Here is a 12,144-nt window from a genome sequence, read left to right on the forward strand (position 1 = left end):
AATAAGTGTTTGCACTACTGACAAATATATCATAATTCCAACATGAACAAGCTATCTGAGCTAAAATGTGTGAAAGCCAAGAAGAATGGAGGACTGAAATAGAGATCTGTAATATGCAAATGGAGTTGTAAGTTGTTATCAGATCAAAGTCTTACTGTTGCTCTCTAATAATTGTTTCAGTCTGGGGTAAATCCTTTGGATTAATGTTGACCTAACATTCATTTGTAAATCCTTTAACTAGGTGAAATTCCAAGTGAATGGTCTAAAGTCCTCTAACAAGGCTCACTCCTAACAAGGTGATTGGAATCCTTTAACAGAGTCACATTTAATAGTGTGCATTATAACTTTTAACAAGGTTGGTCTTTGATAGGGCATCACTTTATAAGAGTGAAAAAGAGTAGGATGTTACTGGAGGTTTTTCCCAAATTCGGTTTCCATGTAAATCATTGTGTAAAATGTGTTGTTGAATCTGTTATGTTTCATGTTTTACATTTTTGCAAATTGATTTGATAGTAATCTACAAGTTTTTAAGTGAACGCACAATCTTATGGATGCATGCATGATGAAAAATGTTTTATGGGTTCACTAACCTATGAAAAGTTTTATTTATACAACTGGACCTTGGATAACTGATTCACCACCCTCCCCCCCTCTGTTATTCTAAAGAATTCCAATAGCTCCACTTGCACAAAGTTGAAATGCATAGTGAGATCTATAGGATTTTGTAGTTTTGTAAATGCGCTATAGAAAAAGGAAAATGTGCGACAAGCAAATTCATTGTAGAAAAGGTCAAATGCACTACAGAAATAGTTAAATGCAATAAATTACTAGGTAAATGTACTAAAAGACTACGTAAATGTGCTAAAAGACTAGGAAAATGCACTAAAACAACTATTAAATGTGCTAAAACAAGGATTTGGCCCTCTAGTGTAGACAAAAAGTTAAAATTGACAAACTCATCTGATGTGCCATAGAATATATCAAATGCGCTACACGATTAAACATATGTGCTCTAAGAATGATCAAATGTGTTATTACAACTTTCAAATACACTATTTAAGATGTTAAATGCATTTTTCTATCTTGTAAATGTGTTATTCTAATAAGTAAATGTGTTATTTAGACTGGTAGATGTGCTATGAAAGTGGTCTCTAAGCACTACAAGAAAGTGTAAATGTGACAAAAAAGTCACAAATGCATTGCAAGAAGTGGTATATGTACTAAAATGACAAAAAAAGGAAATCCACCAAAGCTATTTGAAGGGTTTTGAAGTAGTTTAAATTTTCTTGACATGGGCATCCATCTTCAAAGCATGTCTCCAAGCATGCACAAACAAAAAAAATACTCACAGAGCACTAAAAACCATCAAACATTAGATTGTTAGCTTGCAAGCCAAAAAAAAAATAATTGGATACATGAATGACCCATTTGTAGGGTCCCACTGAGTGTGCCAAAATGTAGAGCTATGGAAGTTAGCATGCAAAGAACATTAAACAAAAGTTGTAATATTCACAACAAAAAAAAACAAAACTCACATATAGAATAGATGAAAGGAAGTGTAAAAGGAAATGGAAACTGAAGGGAGAGCACCCAACAAGCCTCCTTGATTTTGAAGATGTGTCCAATGATGGGATAATTGATAGGAGCCTTCAAAGGGGTAAAACATGGTGTATGGGGTGAGTATGGATTCCTACATGGTAAGGGTGAGTTTTGATGAGTTGTTCTTCAAAGGGACGTTGTAAGCTTGCATGAGAGTTGATTATGAATTGTGAATGGAGAGGGCTTCATTTATAGGCCAAGGATGTGAGGATGGAGGGACAAAATTCAAGGATGGAGGAAGGATGAGGGAGGGCTAGGATGCAAGAAAAGTGGAGCACATTGATTGTGCTTCTTCAAATCCATAGCCTTGTGATAAGTGTCACAAGGGGATTGGATGTGAGGGAATGGTTAAAGTGAAGGGTCAAAGGGAGTTGAGAGAGATAAGGAGTGTGGAAGAGGCATGTAAGATGCCTTAAAGAGCTTTGAATTTTATTTTGTTTAGGACTTCTTAATCCTTGGTTAAGATTGTGCACATGCTAAGGGAAGGGATTAGGCTTATCTTAGGAGGGAATTAGGGTGCAAGCAGCATGTTAGAGGGATGCAAGTTGCTGCAGTAGCAGAGCGGAAAATATGATAAGTAATGTTTTACATTTTGTGTGTATTTTAAATTTAAATGTTTTTAATAATGTCCTACATGTGGTGGCATACCTAGAGTAGCAGTTCGATAAGCTCTCCAGATATAGCCACCTAGGACCAAGTGTGTGGATCTTAAATTAGAATAGTTTTTTTTAGTTCGTAGGTGGAGTGTTTAATGATTTTTAGAATCCAATAATAGGTAGTAGGCAGTTTCGGATTCTTATCCTTTTCTTGGATAGAAGACGAAAAAAATGTGGATATTTAAAATGTGGCCTACTGCATGATTGTCAGATTCCAATAATAAGTAGTAGGCAGTTTCGGATTCTTATCCTTTTCTTGGATAGAAGAAAAAAAACTGTTTCTCATCCTTTTATTAGAAAAGGAGAGTCAGTTTAATAAGTCGGTTGGTATGTAAGGGAGGCATATTCGAATTTGGGTAATAGAAAAAGTTTTAGTTTTTGCCTTAGAAAGGATATAGATAATCGACTATGGAGTTTGGCAGCAATTCGATCTTGGGTGATGTACGTGCCCCTTGAAGTAACTTAGTTGAGTGATTATTCCTCCTAAGCTTTCCAAGGTGTGGCTCTGCATCACAAGTGGGCTAGCACTTATGAGGTAGGTTAATTAGTTAGCTAAGTAGGGTTAGCATGAGTGAATGGGTTGGGTTTAGCTAATGATAGGGGTTTAGAGATAGGGTTGGGAATTTGATTTAAAATTATTTCTTAAATCAAAGAGGATTTTTGGGACTAAATTAAATAGATACTTGCATTTATTTAATTTAATTGATAATTAGGCTTTAGGCTTGTCATTTGATTTTACAAAAAGAGCTATAGTTGATTAAATGAATTAGTTAAGTAGGGAATGATATTGAATTAATTAAATATTAAATACTTAATCAATGATGTCTTAGGAGATAACTAAATAGGATTACTTAAATGATGTAATTAGAATTAGGTGTCTACACATAGAACCTCTTTTATATAGTTGTAATGCATATTATGAAAGGGCTTCATTAATTAATTACTTTATAAAGAGACTATGAGATATTATCTTTAAATGTAGACCTATAATCTTCTCAAAGCCTTGTTTCCCTTCTCTCTAAATATATGACCTTTCTTCATTGAAATTACAATCAATAACAAAAATTTATTTTCTTACTACAGCTTTTGTTTTTTAATTTGTTTCTAAATTTATATTAACTTGAAGAACTATTCTTGAGAAGATATTGTGTTTGATATCTAGAGATAGGTGTGGATTATTATAAAGTTTTCAAGGTAGGGAAAAGTGCTATGGACGATGATCTCAAGAAGGCATATTGTAATGCTCACCCATAGTTTGCTTTATATTATATATGTTGAACTCTTTTAGGCCTATTTCATATAGGTGTTAGTTTTAGAGATATATGATATGATTTTATTTCATTACTTAAAAATATCATTTATGATTACATAGTTGATTGTATTTCATGTGTTGTATAATGATTATGATTACTTACGTGTTAATGTTGCTTTAGTGATTCTTAGTTAGTAAATATGATTGTTTTCATAATGATGTCAGATGATATGTTGTTGATGATGTTTGTTTTACATTCATAGTAATGTATTGTTATATCTGAGGATTTAATGAGTTGACTCATGATTCATTATGGTACTTATTCCATACTTGTATGTGTATGGTGTGTGTGTCTATTTTACTTTTATGTCTGATGTGGTTAAGGGAGTGATTCGTAGTCACCTATTAGTCGAGATCTACATGATATACCACTCCTTGCCATTGTCTGTCTAGTTTAGTTATATATCTGCATATGTATATGCTCATCTTTTATGTAGGTTGTAGGAACAGGACATCGACTTCCTTGAATTGCCAGGATGAGCATGCCCTATCACAATACCTTGATGGTAAGAATGGGAAGGTAATGATTAGGTTTAATCCCAACCATAGTCTAAACACTTGTCCTACAAGGAGCACTCATATTTGACTCTACTCCTTTTTAAACCTCAAGTTTATCTTTGTGTGTGTTGTTTGAGTTTGGATTTTGAAGAGTTTTGCTTATGTGGATTTGACTATGTTATGTATTTGGTAAAAGGTTTTATTGTGATATTCAGATCAATCACATAATATTAGAATTAGAATTATTAAATATTATTTAAATTTAAAAAAGAATTATAATATCATGATATTTAATTAATTGGAAAATTAAATTAATTAAATATTTATTTCTATTTATTTAAATGACTTGATTTAAAAAGTCTAACTATGAAAGTTAGAAAAAAGAAGAAGGATAAATTAAAATATTAAAGACTAAATATTGATTTATCATGAATATTTAATCAATGATAATAAAATTAGAGTTGCACATAATTAATAGACTTTAATTAGTATTAATGATTAAACTAATTATATGCAATTTAAAAGCACATTAATTAATAAAATTAAAATAGGATTTTTGAGTGGGGAATAAATTATTTAATTTAAAATAAAGGATATTTATTTTGTTTACTATAAAAAGATAAATTTATTTTGTGAAAAGAAAGTAAATAAATAAAGAATATGTATATTTTTAATATTAAAAGAAAGGGGGGGAAAGTAGAAGTTATGTATTTATTTTATTAAAAAAAAAGTGATTTTTTTTTATTTTAAAAATATAAGAAAATAAAATAAACTATTATTTTATTTTAGTTGAGTTACTTTCTTTTGTAAGTTTATGTATTTTAGAAACCTTAGTATTATTAGTTTTATTTATTTATTATTTATTAAGAGATCATTCTAGTCTTTTTTGGGGGAGAAGATTTTTGGAGAAAAATAAAATAATTTAGAATAGAGATTTGAGGAGACAAGTTATAGGTTATGCATTTAGATTTTGATGTAAAAGATTTTTTTTTTTAAAGCTTGGGAGTAAAGTCTACAATTGAGTTTTCTTCTTCTTCTTCTTAACAAATCAACTTGTTGTTTGAAGGTAGGGTTTTTCAAATCTCTTTGCAATTTATGTTGTAAAGATTGTGTTCTTTGTGTTTTCTTGATTATGAATAAATTTGTTTGTAGTTACTTGTGTGTCAATTTGAGGGTTTGAAACATGTGATTTTTCTATGACTTTTATTTAATATATTTTATCAAAAATATAAATATACTTTTAGACATCCATTTGCATTTTATTTAACATATATAAAAATCATATATGATTATTTTGTACATAGTCAAAGATTGACTATCATGCTAAAACAAGGCCTATTTGAACTTGATTTTTCAATTAGAGACACACAAACAATTACTTATAAATTTTGCAAAATACATATTTAGAAAAATGTCTTCTTTGTTCTTGTAAATAAGTCTATTATGAATATTTTTCTTGATTTTCACAAAGATCCAACCATTCAAACAAAAGTTATGTTCTTTCTTCTAAACTGGTAACCTTCAAATCTGAATAGTGTTGATAGGAAGATTCATATTTTACATCATTCAAATGAACTTTTCCTTAGGACTAGTAATAACAAAGAATATGTGAAATTAAATTATCTTTCCATTGATATAGGTTGTAGATCTTTACCATCTCATATGAGATTATAACATTTAAAACACCAATGGATTTACATAGATAAAATGCATAAAAACTCAATGTTATGAACTTTGAAAATGTTTTATCTTTATTTTAAATATTATTGAATTATTAGATTATTAACAAACTAAATTTATCTAAACTTTTATAACCTTTATATAATCAAACAAAACTTTTGAATATAGTCTAATCTAAATCATTCAATAAGACCTTGTATTATTTGGTGTGTGTCTAATTGAGGTTTTGTGGTAGTTGTTTTGTGATGGGTTTTAGAAATTTTAATGTGGTGTTTTATTTTGTGATGAATTTCATGTGAACTATATAGCTAGAAAAACTAGGATGGTCACCAAAGGCGTGTTTTAAGAATTTCTTTTATGATGGTTATTTGACTAGATGTCAGGATGCACTTTATGATTCAAAATTGTGAGCTGATGTTTGTGAGATTTATTTGGTGAGCAAATGTGATGACTTGGGTTTTAAGAACCAAAATATATTTTTGAGTTCCCTATTAAGGAACCAAGTTCTATCATTATGTGTGTTATGGTTTGGGACACAATTATAGTTTATGTGGTTAGTAGAGGTTGTCTAGGTATGTGTCTTTGGGAGTGGCTTGTAATAGGGGTCTAGGACCCACCATGGTTAGTACTAGGGTAACCCATTGTAAGTTGTGTAATAAGTGATAACATAGTAATTAAAATATCTTGCCTAACCTTTTTTCCTTGAGATACATTAAGAAGATAAGTTAGAGATGTGCCTTGATCATGCCTTGAGTACTTGTATAAGCTAAGGATGGGAATGAGATGATAACTACTAAGAGGTATGACTAGTTTTCCTCATCTTCATGAGAGGTTATTTTGGTTTTGCATGTGTTGCAGTGAGGGTCTATGGTCCAAAGTGACCAGTCCAAGGTAACTCAACGCTTGAGGGTTCGAGGTCTAGTGATAGACTAGTCTAGGGTACCTCAAGTATTTTAAACATGTGATGACACTCCCTAGTATATAGCCTAAGTCTCCTACATAGATTGTATATTTGTCCCTAGTGGTGTAGTTATTGTGTTCTTATTGTTGGTGTTTACTTTCATTGATGATGATTAGTGATTCATGGTAATTGTGCTTTTGACATGTGTCTTTTGATTTGAGGTGCATATCTTTTGTGGAAATTTTCTCATGATTTTGGTACTCGATATATGCTTTCTATATGTATGTTGACTTGGTATGTGGTGCTAATATTCAATGAATGTTCTTTCAACTTTGATTATCTTCTCTTCTTGAGTAGTTTGTGTTACCATTGAGGTAGATTTGACTATTAGAATTCATTGCCTAGGAATGTTTTATGGTTTGATTAGTTGTGTGTGCATTGTTCATTATCTTCCCTTCACAATGGGAATGGAAGTCTGACTAGGTAACCACACGGTTGAGAGGTAGTGACTTCTTACCTTTTGGGTCCCCTTCATATTTACAGATGTTGGAAGTTCAATAATGTAGTTATACTTTTATCATTCTTATCCCTATCTTGGAGACTTCTATTTAGTTGATATAATTATATGTTATCATGTATCTTGTATTTTGATATACTTGGATCTATTCTTGCATAACCTACGACATGTGTAGTGGATGCTATCCATTGGATGTATTTCATTCTATCAATTGTATTAATGATTTTTCTTATGAGATTAATATGTTATATTTTTATGATAATGGACATTGTTCTTAGGACTTAAACAATTAATAAAAAGTTTTAAATTTGATTCAATGTGAAGGAACCTTTAAGGAATGAAATTTATATTGTAATTGCATGTGTAAATGTTGTGTTTGTGTATATTGCTTTCACATTATTACTTTGATGTTGTATAAAATTTAGAAAGAAAAAAAATAGTCTAGTAAAATTTGTAACATATTAGGATTATTTGTTTTGGGTTCCTGAGTGGGACATTACACGTACATAAAATTGGTAATGAAATGGCATCTTGACAAGAATCCAAATAATAAGAAGGAAGCTTAGGAAAAATTTTAAGAGATTTTTGAGGCTTATGAGGCATGAAACCTAGAACTTTGACATCTAAATTAATCATTATTTTGGGCTATATAAAAGAGGTTCTATGTAGATTCTAGTTTGCCTAGTACAAACCACTATCTACAACATGGATAATCCTGATGTGTTTTTTCCCCATTTCTCCTAAGCATATGTAAACATGATAGGTACAATTGTTATTTAAAGACATAAAATTTTAGAGTATTGGGGATATATATATTGATTGGTTTTAGTGGTTGAATGTTTGATCAAGGTATAAAAAATCAATCAATATATGATTTTTTCTATATGTTTTGTTAGCCCATAGTTCTTTACATGTAACAAGTCAAAAATTAGGTACAATTCATTAAAATGCCCTTTTAACTAACACATTTTGATGCAAGAGCATCCATAGTTGGCTTGCAATCCTGTAGGATGGTGTGGTTTGGCTTTGGAGTTTGGGAACTCAGTCAAAGAAGAAAGTGTGATTCAGTCGATATTGAGTTGATTTTATTGTTGTATTAACTAAGTGACTCAATTAATGATGACATTCGGCAAAGCTTGGGGCACTCAGTAGTTATTGGGAGCTCAATTTTCTCTAGGAGCTTGTAAGTAGTGTTTCCCAAGTCTGTTGGTAATTGAAGGGAGCTTGGAAGATACTTGGAGCTTGACATACACTATGGTACTCGACATGCTCTAGGAGCTTGGCAATGCTTGGAATTTACTAATGCTCGATCAAATATTTGTTCATGTTGGTGCCAAGTTATCTATGAGATGACCTTGGGTATTTAATTTGTGTTGTAGCCAACTTGTGGCTTAACATATATTTAATGTAAGGGATTTAATTTAATTTGTAATGAATTGGACCAACTTGTGGCTTAGTTGGGTATAAGTAGGGGATTTTAATGATCATTCAGCTTGGGGAAGAGGATGTGGAGGAGGGAACTTTGAGAAGGGCTAGTAGCTTAGGCTTAGAAAATAAGGAGATTGGTTGGTGGGCTTGCAAGCACAAGTTTAGATCTTCCTCAGAGGTTTCTATCAGAATGTAGATATGGACTAGTGAGTGTTTGGGTCGGATCTTGAGAGATCTTGCAAAATTATTATTTTAATTGCTATTGTATTTGGTCATAATGGGGAAGGCCTTATAGCCTGACATATTTCATGTAAATAGTTATTTATGAATAAAGAGTTGCATTTGGTATCAGATTGTGTATCTTATGTTGTGTTTCCACTATGTGGTTATTTTTTGTAGGATAGGATATCTCCTTTGGGGATTCTCATGCCTTGCACTACATCAAGTGGTATCATAGTGAGGTTTTCTTGAGTATGTTGACAAATTGCCAAAGTTGAGGCAGTTTGCAGTAGGACTTGGGTGAAGGTTGGAAGAGAATGTTGATTTTGTGGAGTTGATTGATCTTTTGAATTTGTGGATTTGTTGAAGAGGGTTTGTGAGAATTTTGGAAGATGACTTCAAGAATATTAGACCCTAAGGCAATTAATGATCTTAGTGATGCTATGGAAGAAAGGATCTCAGAGAAGATTAAAGCAAAATTTAGATTTGAGATTGCATTGATCAAGAGTGACATGATTGCTGAAATTGTGAGTTCTTTAGGTGTTATATCTAGGCATGTGGGTACTGAAGATGACTATGAGGAAGTTTTTGGAGACTTTGAAGTTATTGGATCTAGTGGTGAGGATAGAACTGATCATGTGGAGAGACCTATTGGAACTAAGGTTGGTCAATTTGTTAGACCTGGATCTCAGTTGAAGCTGAAGCATAAGATGGAGGTTTCTAATTTCTCAGGTACTTTGACTCCTAAAGACTTGGTTGATTTCATTGGTGAATTGGAAGACTACTTTGAGCTTGGGGATATTGAGGATCCACTGAGAGTGAGGTTGGCACAAACTAAGTTGAAAGGACATGCTGCTCTTTGGTGGAAAGAATTACAAAGAGACAGAGAAGAAGAAGGTGACATGAAGATCACTAGATGGAGGTTGATGGTGACTAAGTTGAAGGCTAAGTTCATTCCTGCTTCTTATGAACTTGATTTTTTTTAAAGGTTGCAGAATTTGAAACAAAAAGATATGACTATGAACGATTATACCGAGAAGTTCTACAAGTTGAGTATTTAGTTTGGACATACATAATTGTCAAAGGAGAAGGTAGCTTGATACATTAATGGTTTGAAATTCAATATTCAGGATGAGATTGGTATGCTGAATATTTCTTCAGTTAAGGATGCTTATTATATGCCTTGAAGGCAAAAGATAAATTGAAGAGAAAAAGTCAAAGTAATGCTAGAGGGAAGGAGAAGTAGGATAACTTGGCAAAGGCTAAACTAAGTGTTGAAGGTGAACCAAAACCTATTGATTAGAAGAGAAGGGTAAGTGCAGGTGGGTTTAGTGGTAATTATTTTAGATGTGGTGAAAAAGGGCATAGATCTTTTGAATGTCCTCATGGTAGGAAAGGTGTTGTGAATGAGGTTGCAGTCCAAGATAGTCAACCTGAGTAATGAGAGAGTTTTCTATCTCAACAAGTACTAGTTGGTCAGAAGACATTGGATTCTTGTCAAAGGACTAGTTTGTTCAAGACTTGTTGTAAGTCTAGTAATAAATTTGCAAGGTGATTGTGGATGGTGGGAGTATGAATAACCTTGTTGTTGAGGAGATGGTTTAGAAACTTGGTTTGAATAGAGTGAGACATCATAATCCTTATAGGATTGGCTGATTGCAAGGAGAGCAAGCTTTGGAAGTGAGGGAGCAATGCCTTGTTGATTTATAGACAAATTGGGCAGTACAAGGATCAAGTGTTATGTGATAATGTGGGCATGAATAGTTGTCATGTGTTGCTTGGTAGACCTTGGTAGTATGATTGTAGGGCTATGCATGATTGTGTCAAGAATGTGTTTACTATTGAGAAAGGTGGCAGGAAGTATTCCTTGATTCTTTTGCAAAATGAAGAGCTCTATAGGAAAAACTTGAGTATTGGTAGGTAAGTTGAGTTGAGGGATTCTGAGAAGGTTGGAGATCAGTATGGAAATCAGACTTGTAGCACACCAAGGATGGATATGAAGAAGAAGAAGAATGGAAAGAGTGTAGAAGTTGAAGACTTGGAGGATATGTATGTGAAGAACCAATTTGGGATTTATCTACTGAATTCTAGAAGATGTTATTCTAGCTATTAAGAACATCTTTTCAAACCTGGTGTATTTGATGCAGGAACGTCCTTGGTTGGCTTGCAATCCTACAGGATGGTGTGGTTTGGCTTTTGAGTTTGGGAGCTCAATCAAAGAAGGAAGTGTGACTCGGTCAATACTGAGTTGGTTTTTTGTTGTGTTAATTGAGTGACTTGGTTAATGAAGATGTTTGACAAAGCATGGGGTGCTCAACAGATATTGGGAGCTCGTTAGTAGTGTTGCTTGAGCCTACTTGGTCATTAAAGGGAGCTTGCAAGATACTTGGAGCTCAGCATAAACTATGGTGCTCAACATGCTCTAGGAGCTTGAAAATGCTTGGAATTACTGATGCTCGGTTTGGTCTTGTTGATGCTTAGTCAAGTCTTATTTTATGTTGGTGTTGAGTTTTTTTTGAGCTAACTTTGGTTATTTAATTTGTGTTGTAGCTGACTTATGGCTCAACATTTATTTAATGTAAGGGATTTAATTTAATTTGTAATGAACTAGGCCAACTTGTGGCTTAAGCGGATGTGGAGAATCAAACTTTGAGAAGGGCTAGTACTTGAAGCTTGGAAAATAAAAAAATTGCTTGGTGGGTTTGCGACCACAAGTTTAGATCTTCCTTGGAGATTTCTACCAAAGTGTAATTTGGACTAGCTAGTGTTTGGGTTGGATCTTGAAGGATCTTGTAGAACTTTTATTGTAATTTCTATTGTATTTGGCCATAATCAAGATGGCCTTAGAGCCCAAGACATTGCATGTAAACAATTATTTATGAATAAAGAGTTGCATTTGGTATCAGATTATGTATCTTGTGTAGTGTTTCCAATGTGTGGTTATTTGCTAGGGGCTAGGACATCTCCTTTGGGGATTCTCCTACCTTTCACTACATCAAATTTAAATGTCAAATAAAAAAACCATCAAAATTTCCCTTGATACTTCACACACAAACTCTCAATTCTACCCATATTAGTTCTTCAAGCACAATATTCCTAGTTCCTAAAACAAATTCTTCAATTAGTCCCCTAATTCTTCCCAAATTGAAATAAAACCCCTATAAAAAGGACAGGAAATGGGCCACAACAATCTCTCATCTACGGTAAATTTCTGAATTTTCTGTCACAATCAAGTAATCCATTGCTACAGATCCAAATATATAGAAAAGATCACTAATCCTATCTATATATTTATACCTAGGATTACTCTAGTTAGTATACTAATTGAAAGCAA

The sequence above is a fragment of the Cupressus sempervirens genome, chromosome 7, assembly GCF_028749045.1.
Source record: "Cupressus sempervirens isolate cs-2001-9-10 chromosome 7, ASM2874904v1, whole genome shotgun sequence".
NCBI lineage: Eukaryota > Viridiplantae > Streptophyta > Pinopsida > Cupressales > Cupressaceae > Cupressus > Cupressus sempervirens.